The sequence below is a fragment of the Mytilus edulis genome, chromosome 10 (genome assembly GCF_963676685.1).
Source record: "Mytilus edulis chromosome 10, xbMytEdul2.2, whole genome shotgun sequence".
In the NCBI taxonomy this organism is placed as follows: Eukaryota; Metazoa; Mollusca; class Bivalvia; order Mytilida; family Mytilidae; genus Mytilus; species Mytilus edulis.
In genome coordinates, this window is record NC_092353.1 from 50,741,810 (window position 1) to 50,755,689 (window position 13,880).

A 13,880-nucleotide genomic window follows, 5' to 3' on the forward strand; every position below is an offset into this window, starting at 1 on the left:
TTGTTATGGATATTATAGTTTTCATTGTCTGACAACAATAAAAAGTCATTTGCATTTTTCAGAAAAAAAGGAGATATTTAATGCAGCAGCTGAACAGCCTATATTTCATTGAAATAAGTTATGTAATATGATTTAAATTCCGACACATACTGAAATCAATTGCAACATTTTTGTCAAATCTAAAATGATTATTTTGGAGATGAAAATCCTGTAGAATCATCAGAAAATAAAGATTGGGTCTGCATGCCAAATATGTTTGCATATAGAATAAGGTTTGAAATTGATAACTCTGAATGGTACAGATAGGAGAGCTATTCAATATTTATATAAAAATTTCAAACCCTATTTGATTATCAGTCTGAACAGAAAATTTCTCCCATTTCTTCTACCATTATTATATCATTTTAAACAAGTAGTTTGTTATATACAAATTGCCAGAATATTGTCAATATATTGAAAGTTCACTCGAAGCTTCTTAATATTCGACCTGTCATGTTGCTTATTTGCAATTTCATGTTCCTTTAAATTTATAAATGTTTCAAATTTGAAACCATAACACATGAGGAGCAGGATCCGCTTTCCCTTCCAGAGCACCTGAGACCACTCCCAGTTTTTGTTGGGGTTCTTGTTGCTTAGTCTATAGTTTTCTATATTGTGTATTGTGTACTATTGTTTGTATGTCTTTTTCTTTTTTAGCCATGACATTGTCAGTTTATTTACGATCTATAAGTTTGAATGTCCCTCTTGTATCTTTCGCTCCTCTTCTTTAAGAGGATTTTAAGCAAGTCTGTCTCTAAACAAATGCCAAAATTGTTAATTCTCCCAAAAGTCCAGCTGCCATAGTTTATAAAAGTAAAACATTCTAAAACCTGGGACTATCATACTATTGACACAAAAATCTGTCCATAGTATACAGATGCCACACACGCACTATCATTCTAGTATGTTCAATGGACCGTGAAGTTGGGATAAAAACTCTATTTTGGCATTACAATTAGAAACATCATATCGCAGGGAACATTATGTACTAAGTTTCAAGTTGATTGGACTTCAATTTCATCAAAAACCACTTTGACCAAAACCTTTAACCTGAAGCGCGACAGACGAACGGAAGCAGACCGAAAAACATAATGCCCCATACTTATTGGGGCATAAAAAAGGTATTATAACTTTAAACACTTTCTGAACTATATACAAACATGATTTGTAATACCAATTCATTGCCTGACTTTGCATTTAAATGATAAACAAAACAAATTGAACCAGAGTGTATTTTTCTGCCAGGAACTTGGCTTTAACATCTAGAAATTTACAGGGGATTTGCGGCTGAGAACTAGACTAAACAATAAAATAAAGGTGGTTAATTTTCTATTGTAACGAATATGGATGAAATGTTTGCCACTGGACGAAAAGCAAACACACTCTATTAAATTTACCATTTGCGAACCTTCCATGTATAATACAACATTTCAGCAGTAGCTGTATATGTGTTTTATTTAATTGTTCACTCCTCCAAATGTTATTTAATTCGGTCAAAAATCTTGTTATCGGGATATATTAGTTTGTTTTGGGAAATTACGTTTTTCTTGTATTTCTTGGGTAATCGTGGTACCCGGTGGTTGCCGTGTGTTGCGTTTGCCTTATATTATGATAAGCTACGAATCGAGCCCGTCAGCATGAACAAAATACCAACCAAAGACAACCATACTCTATATAATAAGATCATGACTAGGGACACTGTCCGACAGACCAGAATAAATAATGTAGCGGGATTAAACCTGTTTGTCAACCGCCAATCCTTCACCTGACCTAATCTACCATGCTGACTGATATTAAAAGCAAGCCTGGTACATCTCTATTCAATTGAGGGTCACACAGGCGGAAACCCAGTTAAAATAGAACAAAAGAATCGAAGCTCTTTGTTAGAGAAGGCGATAAATGCTTACTGTAATGTTTACTATAGTAACAAACATTTTAAAAGTTAATAGAAACAAATAAAATGACAATTATCTTCTCAATTACGAAATGTTTTATTTTAAAAACACCATTTGAATAAGTTTTCCATTTATCTATTACATAATAATGCAGAACAATTAGAATCGAGTCGAGGACATGGGTATCTATCAAGTTGGATGTAGAAAATGCAGAACCTCCGATTTTTGGAAAATGACGCAGTCATTGTTCCATAACTGCCGACCTGAACTTCATTACATTTCTCTGCCTACCGCGCTTGGTTTCGTATTTACTATTTTCCATACAAACTGGAATCTGCTTGTGTTATCATTATGCATGATCATTGTGTAGTTATCAGCCAGGAACCAGGTTACACTCGGTTTCATACAAACTAACTGGTTTCTGCTTGTATTCCACTACACTCGAACAAAGTGTTGTAGTTTGACGGGAACCAGTTTAGAATTTGTAAACTACAAAACGTAATCGGTTATTGTTCATTCCGTTTTGGTGTTTCATACCGACTTATATGGTTTGAATAAGCTTAAGACCCTTCAAACATTAATGTGATAGGTATCTTAAAGACTGTTTTACAAAAGGATGGAACTGTTTTACTTTCAAAGTCGTACTATAGTGATATCTGTCATGTACGGATTTCCACTCTCACCGGTTAATTTCTTCTTTTACACGTGCTTTTGAAACTTCCTGTTTAAACATCGCAAGTTTCAAAATTGTTATTTGAGTGAATTAAACTTATTTTTACAATCATGAAGCGTTCCAGAATCATTTTCAAGCAGTTTCTTCTTCTCTTTGATGATGGAAAATAGGTTTTCTCAAGAAAATACCGCAAACGATCGCAGAGGAATTGAAACGTACAAGTCAAGTCGGCACCTGGTTAAATTGGCATCTAGTCAAATCGGCACCTATTTGACGTCAATTCGGCATCCAATAATATTTGTTATAATATTTTCTATTCAATTAATTAATAACTGTTACCAAGTACATAGTGAATATGTTGTTGTGTATTTAGGTAAACAAGGAAACCAAAGTGAATATGTTGTTGTGTATAAAGGTAAACAACGAAGCCCTTACCCAACTGTTGTTCTAACAATAAGACAATTATTAAAATAAAATGGAAAACTATGAGTCCCTTTCAATAAATCAAACTTTCATGCCAAATAATTAGCAAATTTAAGGTGTTTTTTTCAGTAAAGTTTAACATGTTTAAACAGCATTAAACCAAAAATCCCGTAAAATGCTCAACTGGTTAAAATAATGCATAAAAATATCCAATATATCATGTATTAGTCCAAATAATTATGACGTCTGGCAAGGATATTTTATTTTTTTTCTGGGACGCCTTCCTACGACGTTCGTAGGAAGGCGTCCCAGAAAATAATTAACATAGCCTTGCGGTCATAGGAAGGTGTCCCAGAATAAAATTAAAAAAGCCTTGCCAGACGTAATAATTATTTGGACTACTCATATATATTACATTAAAAATACACCAAAAAAGTCATTTAGTTGAGAACAGGGTTGGCAAAAACCCGGGTTTTATGAGTATTGCCCAGTCCAGTGGGAAATACTGGGAAAACCCGGGTTTTACTGGGTTTTAATGGGTAATACTGGGCAATACTGGGTAATATAAAATACTGGCCTGAATTTTAAAGAGGATTCAGTGATCAAACTCAATTGCAATACATTTAAGATATTTATAAACACATTGTGATTTATAAATTAGTTTACTTGTTTAAGAGTGATAATACAAGTTTATATACATTTGAAAAAGTACTATTCTTGCAACTATGAGACTAGTAAACATGTAGGCACACATTACACAAATATTAATGGAAAAGGCCTTTATCAATAATTCTCTTCTGAAAGACTATTAAATCACCCTCTCGTCTAGATTGGTCAAACTGTTAACATAAATTCAAAGAATTCATTTTTCAAATGTATATATCTTACATTAAGAATTAACAAGAACATGTAAGAAAAATTACTTTTGCATTATCTATATATACATCAATAATTAATAAGTAATTATTCAGATTAGGACATTGATATGTTTATATAACAATATTCAGCCTTTTCATTTCTATAAGGGTTAATGACTTGACCCTGTAGGGTGTTTAGTTAGCAATATGATTGCATAGACATTTAAATTTATAATTCACATAAACATTACTATAAAATGCTTTTTTTTAAAGTTTGGATAGTTGAAACAATACATGGAAATTAAAAAGGTATTAATAATCCTAAAATATTCAAATTTTGTATTCTGCCTAGTACATAGAAGTAGTGGAGAAAAGAATGAAATTGAATTTTCAATCTTCTAGAAACATGACTCTCAATGGTTATCTGTATAAAATGTATATATTTAGCTATAATACTATGAAACTACAACAAGACTTTACTATTTTGTGTTAAAATAAGCTTAAAAAGTCTTATTGCCCAGTATTACCCAGTATTACCCATTTCTGGAAGTATTGCCCAGCCCGGGAAAACCCGGGAATTCCCGCCTGGGTTTTCCCGGGCGGGTAATACTTTGCCAACCCTGGTTGAGAATAATAAATATATATACAAAATGTACATGAACACCCAAAAATGTGAAAGTTAGTATTTAACTCTTTTTGCTTAAATACTGAAAAAATTCTGGCAACCCCTTTCTTATTTTTACTCTTTTTGCTTAAAATACTGTTAAAAATATATATTTAACATGGGTGACGAATTGACTATATCAGGTGTTGATTTAACCAGGTGCTGATTTGTCCAGGTGCCAATTTAACCAGCTGCTGGTTTGACTAGAATTCTTTGACAAATGTTTGAAATTACCTGAGTTTCATTAGACCTTTGATAAAAGTAACAAAAAGATTATTTACTTAATATTTTGTGGGAGAAGGGGGTTCAGACTGTGGTATCAGGTCTGTTCGCGCCCAATACACTTTCGCACCCTACACGTTCGCACTCTACTCATTCGCGCCCAATTTTAATTCAAATTCAAGTTGAATACTTGGAAAATCATGATTGTTGTTTTAAATTGCTTTGGTGTAAATACTGAATGTATTTATAGCTTGGTATGAGTAAAACATTGAAGATTTTAAAGGAAAAACACAAAAGATAATTGTTTTTAACAGCTTGGTCCCTTTGATCTGAAACAACGAAGCAATAAAATATAGGAACCAAAATATAGCAATCCACTATTATAACCAAAACATGATAAAATTTATTCAACACACAGAAAAAAACATAGTCAGAATCTCACTTCATTTTGAAACAAGTCAATGAAACAAAGTTATAGCAATACATTAACCAAAACATGATTAAGAGTTATTCAACACAAAATAAAACATTGACAAAATACCACTTTATTTAGAAAGGATTATTATTATTTTTAACAATACCCTATCCAAAACATGATTAGGATTTATTCAACACTTTATTTTGAGACAATGACAACAATTATACTTATAAGAAAACACTTGCTTACAGAGTTATTAAACACAAAACCAATTAAGATTGGGTGCGAACATGTAGGGTGTGAAAGTGAAAGGGGGCAAACATGAGTGGGCGCAAACGTGAATGGGGCGCGAACGGACCCGGATTCAGACTATGTACCAGTGAGAAATATACAAGCCTTTCTACGGTATTTATTTGTACAAATTCAGGTAGTCTTGACCTATTCATTTATCTTAAAAAAACAGCCAGTTGTCACCTTCACTTCACACACACACACATATACAAGAATCAATTATATGCTTACGAGACATGTTGCATTGTTAAACTAATTAAGGTATGTGAAAATCAAGACTTGCATAAAAACTATCCCAATATTAGAGACAGTGGCGTCATTTTTCTTCAGAGCTTTCAGCTCTTTGATTTTTTTTTTTACCACTGACGGAGAACATATCAATCTATTAGTTCAGTAATTTTCGTGTTCCATTATGTGACTCAAGAAAGAACCCCCCCAAAAAATAACCCAAAATGGTTAACAATTGTATCAAAAAGAGAAAATCGAGTGCACCTTTTTATGTTAGGGCGTGTTTGAGGTGCATATTTTGTCTTTAAAACGTACAAAACAAGAGTATTTTATATATCATATATATTTATATATCATATCGCTTCAGATTCTATCATTTCTATATATCAAAGCTACAGGTTGATTTTATAACATAAAAAAATCACAGTACGAAAAGATGAAATATATGGATCAAGTGAAATACCTATCTAATGAATCACGAAAGCAGAGAAGGTGTGTTCGAATAGCTATTTTTTAATAAAATTACTTGACGACAGTCTTGATTGGATGATGAAAATGCATATCTTCGAAAAAATACAATTTTTTTGTGTGTGATAACTAGGGTTTATAATCTTCAACCACTGAATTTATCGGTTTTCAAGAGCAAAATTGGCAGCGCGTCATCCCTACAATGGCCTCCATTTCTACGATTGTGAAAATGAACTGGCGTAATGGGGAGATAATTTTGACGAAGTAGAATCCTGACTGAACAGTTCTGTTTGTCCTTAATAGTTGTTATGTCAATAGAAAGGCAGATTAGCTAAAATGAATTTATATTCGTACCAAGTCAGTAGCGGATCCAAAACTTTTCATAAAAGGGGGGGGGGGCTCCAGTCATGCTTCAGTGATTCCTTACATAATCAACCAATTTTCCCCCACAAAAATGGAGGCGGACACCCCACTTTGAATCCGCCTATGCAAGTCGAGGATTTTTTGTTGTTTTCTGGTTGTTCCTTTGGTCTGAGACTATTATAAACATTTCTCATCATTTTCAAGTATTCGACTCTGTTAAGCACACGTCGACAACTTCATGAAGACAAGCATTTATGTTATTCCGCCTTTTTTTTTACACCACTGCCTTATGTAAGGATTAGGTATTGACCGCTCACAATAACAATATCAACTGCATGACAATCAACAGACAAAAACATCGTTTAGACAACCACATATATTTTATTTTTATTTCATTATTCCCATCCCTTTTGTTTTAACTAAAATAATGTTACAGCTGATTTCCTAATGCTTGCAAAGCAAAATTTTGGTTGGCTTGCTTGCTTTGTTTGTATAATTGTTTATACAAGCTTTGTAAATAAGATTGACATCTTTAAACAATATATATAGGCATAGTTTAAACTTTATATATTATATTTGAATTTAATTGAGTGTTATCCTAAAGATTTTACAATATACAAAAAAAGCAAGCAAGCTAACCAATGTTTTGTTCTACATGCATTAGGAATTAGCTGTAAATGATATTTTTTATTCATTTTAACTTTTTCTTTTGATGTTTTAGCTACATGTAAATTTGCAATTTATACACAATGTATCTTTTTTTTCTTTTTCTTTATATTTGATTTTTTTCAGAATTTTGTTTAAAGTTCTTTAACCCATCCATATCCAAGTTTTAGTTATATTTCCATACTGCCATCCGTCTCCACAATAAGAAGGATCCCTTACACACAACAACCTACCAAATCCTGCAAAGTGAAAACAAACTAATTATTTCTTATAAAGTTAACTCTGTAACATAAGATGTAATGAATAACCTAAATATTGTATTAATGTATGTACAAATTATCTCAGAAATCAACTCGGATGAAATCGGCATATAATTATGGTGGCCATTTCGCGTTTTCGCCTTTCGTATTCTTATGGGCAAAAATGCAGAAATCAGAAAAGGCGAAAAGGCAAAAACGCGAAACAACATTAACCGGCCACCAAAGGTATTTTATACAACGATCAAAGAAAAAAATGTTGTTTGTAAAACACTTCACAGAAAAAAAGTAAAAAAGTAATTTAAGAGGAGACGAGAATTGAACTTTGATATATTCTAATAAAGGTCAGCAAGACAAAGGTTTATATACATTGGACTTTCAATCGGCGGATATCATGATTTAAACCCATACCAATTATATAACAAGTTTATCTAAAATGTTAATAACGTCTAGACATTGTATGCAAAAATTATTTAATTTAACGGAGATATGAATGAAGTTCAAAATAACCTTTACAGCTGATTGCAATGAGTATGAAGCTAAAGATAGTATCTCTGGTTAGGTTGCTTGTTAGCTGAACCATGAAGTCATAATTAGGTTAGGTAAACTACCCTCCTTTAAGAGTAGACTAGTCCGACAGATAACCAATCTATCTGTCTGTAGGACTAAGCTACTTCGAAAGCAGGGTAGTATACCTTATCTTACAATGACTTTGCGGTTCAGCTATAGCAAGCTAACCAAAGATATTACCTTTAGCTACATACTCATTGCAATCGGCTGTAAATGTTAAGTTTCTTATGCCATAGACGTAATACTTCCATGCTTAGAAATTGTATGTAAAACCATGGAAGTATTATATCATTTAACTTCCATGGTTACACTTTACTTCTATGGTAAAACTTAACTAATTAACGTAAGAATGAAGTTCAAAATGATCTAAAATGATAAGTTACTTAGACATTCGGTATGTAAAACTTATCTAATTTAACGGAGATATGAATTAAGTTCAAAATGACCTATTAGTTGTGGTACAAAGCAACTATAGACTCCTAGATGCAGTCTTACGACAAGCTGTCTAATTGTAAGAACTTTTGCATTTGCAACAACTTAACAAGGATTACTTAATCATATTGAAATAAGTTAAATCATTGATTTATGTAATAAGGCCATGATCTTAAGTTGTTGTAGCAGTAACTGATGCATATATGCGAAGGGATTTCCAATAATCAATTTAATTAACTTCATTGAGAGTAACATAACATGAACAAACTATTTTAAGATCTTGCAAGTGTTCAAAGATAATGTAAAGTGCAAGTTATATATACAGTGCACTTATGAGGAGATGATTGGTTCCTGCTATACAAATCCTCGATCCAGCTTTGGCTATCCAAACTTTTTAACTCGGCGGTGAATGCTGGTATAAAGTACGAAACGAGTCAGACTTGAGCACAACGATGTGACGAACTTTGATTGAATAACACATATTATTAATTGTTAGACAATGAATCCCAGTAGGTATTCGATTCCGATAAGTTTGTCTAGTATTTGATAATTCCGCTTTATTATTTTGTGTTATATTAGATACAATTTGATAAACATGTCAGTTAAAACGAAAAGATAGTACAGAAACGGATCGAGTTTCCCATCATTTTAGATAATATTTCCCTATGTGGCCCTATTACATGGCACCAAATTAAAAAAATATTTTTTTTTTTTCAAATTTCCCGTCATTTTACACGGTCTCATGTCAATCATATGATGTAACCTCATAATACTTACTGCTAGCTAGTTTACGGATAGCACGTTTACATGTTAACCTCGTTAATGACCTTGACTTTGAGGTATGTTTCGTTCCATTTTTCATTGATGCAGAACTGCAATCAGACAAATAACAATGTAGCTTTTCATTGATGCAGAACTGCAATCAGACAAATAAAAATGTAGCTTTTCATTGATGCAGAACTGCAATCAGACAAATAAAAATGTAGCACAGTGTTCTATGTCCAAACAAATTTCACTTATTAAGTTGTTTGTTAATTATCCCTTACCGTTTTTTCTGTACGACTTATTGAGCAGCCATTTAACTTTTGAACTTCAAAAAAGGTTACGGTTTTTTGTCTGAGTCACTGAGATTTTTTGCGTGCATCTGCTTGGCTTGATTATTTGTTTTTATTAATTTATGGATCATAATATTATTGTTTTAGAAAAAAAAACATGATCCCCACCTTCTTTGAAGTTAAATTGTAGTTCTCTTGTGGTTATTAATCTGAACGTCTTGAACATGTTCAAATTCAAATCGATTTATTCAGGATAAAAGTAATTTCATTTTCTAAATAATTCTTTGCAGTCTAGAATATATATACATTCATGCCTACCCTTCTGGAGCACCTGAGATCACCCCAAGTTTTTGTTGGTGTTCGTGTTGTTTCTTGTGTACTGTTATTTGTTTGTTTGTGTTCTTATTTTTTTAGCCATGGCGTTGTTAGTTTTTTGTTTTTTTTTTCGATCTATGAGTTTGACTATCCCTCTGGTATCTTTCGCCCCTCTTCCATCTAAACTTATTTTATTTACTTTTACATATGTGATAAAAAGGATCAGACGTAGAACTTACATTGTCCTCTATAAAAGATAAAGACAGAGATAGACAACATTAAACAATTATATATGTCTCACTATACAAATAGATAAATAACAGTTCTACGTTTCAATGCTTAGTCAAAATCATTCTTTAATACATTTGTAAATTCATAACGAAGGAAGAAATAGATCAAAATGTCAACATAGTCAAACATTTTGTTTGACTTTTATCAGATTAAAATGAAAGACTTCATTTTATAGGACAATAAACACGGCCGACACTCGGCTAACCGAGAGATTGGTCGGTTAATCTATATTGAGTATGCGGCTATATGGGAGATTGGTCTGTTAATCGGGTTGGCTATACGTCTGTTAAGAGTAAAACGCACAATTTAATGTTAAACTCTATCAAATATACAGATTTTTGGCATATTATAACAATCAAATCAAAAAAAGAAAAGTGTCTGACAAAATGATATCTATCATAGAACATTTTCCACCTTTAAAAACATTTCATAGTCTGCGCAGTTTTCAGTAAAAGTAAAAGGCGTCGCGCAAGTATGTAGTATTTATGACTACACGCATAGCAATTTTTTTAATAAAAGGCGAAACAAACAATTTTAGATATCATTTAAAAGACACAAAATACTACTTTGGTTCTTGCATATAAATTGACATTAGTAAATATTTCATTATTGTAATATAAAGTGAGTAATACCACGTTTTAGTGAAAATTATGGGTTATAAAGTCTGTTAATGGGTTGGACAATTGAAATTGTGTCAGTTAAGAGTTATTTAGCCACGAAAATAGTTTTGCTCCCTTTATATTTTCCCATTGAAAAAGTTAAGAATGAGGGATTCTTGAGTAAAAAAAATGATAACACGGTGCAGCACTATCCTTCCAGTAAACGCATTTTTATTTTGACTTTCTTTGCATTTTATTGAAGAGTGTGTCACTTCAATATTGCGTGATCTGGGTTGGCCGCTGGAATATGCATGAATTTATTATGAACGATTTCAATCAGCCTTAATTTTTATGTCTGCAAAAAGTAGCATGTTCTCAAATCCGACTGAACGTGTCTTTCTAATACAACACAGGGTACATATAACGTGTTGTCGTTCTCATATGCACATGATATTTGTCACTGGACGTTTAACCCTAATTCGTCAGCATCATCCAATTGGTTCTTGTCTATTATTACTTAATCATCTGTTGTTTATAAATCATTCTAAAGAAGTAAATGGAAAGGAGCGAATGCAGCTACATTTGGTTGTATTAAGTTTAAATTCATGTTATTCCGTTTAGTTCCTTTTCTATATATGTGCAGTGGAGAACTGTAGTTGTCCACATGTAAACTTCAAGCATTTGTTACCAATATGAGTACATCGCAATCCGTTACTGTTTCAACACCCAGGGTGGTTTCATGTCTTTATTCTTAAACAATTATTGTTTTTTGCCTCTCTTTTTTTAGCAATGCATCACTCTCTACTGTCCTTATCTTTTATTTATATTCTGTATCTCCATCCAGATTCTCGCGTATACCATGAGGGTCGAATTGGGGTGTTGATTATTTCTGTATTCTTTAAATTGTTATGTTACTTTTCTATTCATTTTATTTATCTTACTCATTATTCTTTCTCTATTCTTTATATTTAGGCATCCCAATATATTTTTACTTACTGATGTTAAGTTACATTACGACGTTAATCTCTGATTTATATACTGGTTACCAATGTAGATGACAAATTGGTGTCATTCATGACAATAAAACAGAATCCACAGAATATATGCGACCATTCTCGGATAAAATTAATTTTACTTTAATTTAACACTTTTTGAAACCACTTTTATCAATTTTCAATATCCATTGCCTAAATTGTTAATCGTTCATGTGTTTTGTTTCCGTATATATTATATTGCATTGCTCATGTTTTGTTTCCGTATATATTTTATGTTCCATTGCTCAAGTGTTGTTTCCGTATATTTTAGCCGCTCGTCTTGAGCCTACCATATTAACAAACTATATAGTAATAAAATTATACTTTTACTGTCATTCATAACTCTTAACAGACCAATTAACACACCGGGTTTTATACATCCGACCCATTAACAGACCAGGTTTTAAAAAAAGATTGATTTATGTCACCAAAATACGGATTTTCGTGTAGATTTTTCACACAATGATATCAATTTGGTTAACACACATAATGTCTGTCTTTTTTCGATGTTCAAAATATTGCATGCAAGTAAATTCAACACAAGTATCATTATGTGTACATTTTGTGTGTGTAAAATGTGTATAAATTTATTGATGAGTAACTTGCCTTTTCATTTTATAGATCGTACATAGAAGCTAGAAAAGTAATAATTACACCACTGGATTCAGTACATTGAATAGTTCTGTTAGACATAAATATTTTTTATGATAAACATATATTTAAAAGGTTATACAATGAAACATGCTGAGTTTTCAATGATTTTCTCGATAACACCTGATTAACAGACTTTAGCCAACCCGATTAACAGACCAACCGCCGATATAGCCGCATACTCAATATAGATTAACCGACCAATCTCTCGGTTAGCCGAGTGTCGGCCGTGTAAAGGTATGTCGAGATCTATCTAAATGAATAAAAACGTATCCTAAAAAAAACCAGATACATGTATACTTTGATTTTGCCGGTTTCTTCATCAAAATTCTAATCTCACTACTGGTAATTTATTATTTTTTACACGGTGGAAACATTTGTATATTTGCATAAGCACGTGTATTCTAAAGGAAGTAATACCAAAAACCCAGTTTAAAAACAATCCTAGTGTTAATATACTAAAAAGGTCGCACTTACTTTTTGCTAATTTTATTCCGATAAAAACTTCGGTTCGTTACCATATGGATAGGTTTCTTATTTCATCCAGAATGTGTTTTTTTTGTAAATAACATATTTATATCCACGTAAAGCATGGTAACATGTGTTTACTTATTTACATGATATCTATTGATTTTGGAATATTTCAAGTCAGATTTGCATATATTTATGATACAGTGAAATTCATTCCGATTGTGCAGGTGAATGCACTTTCAAACGAATTTTCGTAAAATACGGTTAATTCTTTAGCTTGTTATAACGAATCCAAATGAGATTGTAGGATTATTATCATGGGGGACGTGTAAGAGATTGACATAAACGATACACAGACTGAAATTAAATTTCGGTTGTTAGAATTTAAAGTCTTTTTTTGGGTTTTGTTAAGTACGTGTAGAGATTTCGTGTCACGAATTTTAAAATACAGTTGATTCCTACTTGTTATGCTGTTGAGGGCCGGTACATATCCGAGTGTTAATGATCACACAATTTCACATTTTTGGGAATATTTTGATGTCTTTAATGGAGAATTTTCTCTCTCCAAATATTGACTGTTTCAGGTTTTATGTACCATCATGTGATGCTCTTTAATTTAACTTTATCTGTAAAGCAATAAGCAATAAGATAGCGCCCGTTTTGTTCAGTTTCATCTTTAACATGCTACTAGTTTAATTTTATTGCACGTTTTCTTTTCTGGTTTAGATTAGATTAGTTTCTTTCTGATTTGTATGTCCCACCTACGATAGTAAAGGGACATTTGTTTTCTGGTCTGTGAGTCCGTTCGTCCGTCTGTCCCGCTTTTTGAAACCCCTTAGAATCTTTTTAAGGTACCTTACACTACATTTAAATGGTCTGAAAAAACCACATTTAAAGTTCATTGAGTGAAATCTTCACCATTTTCGGTTACTTGTCTAAACGTTTTGACGTGAATATTCTTATAATCCAATAATTCATATTGCCGCCTTAGTTCTAAT

At 32.2% G+C, this 13,880-nt stretch overlaps 1 long non-coding RNA gene across 1 annotated transcript; it reads right to left on the reverse strand.

Annotated features, from left to right (window-relative positions):
• Positions 1-6,902: 6,902 nt before the first annotated feature.
• LOC139492478 (uncharacterized) lies at positions 6,903-13,012 on the reverse strand. Its single transcript, XR_011656855.1, has 3 exons — positions 12,889-13,012; positions 9,244-9,338; positions 6,903-7,446 (listed from the first exon to the last, which is right to left on the reverse strand). It is a non-coding gene; the product is annotated as an uncharacterized lncRNA (long non-coding RNA).
• Between the last annotated feature and the right edge of the window lie 868 nt (positions 13,013-13,880).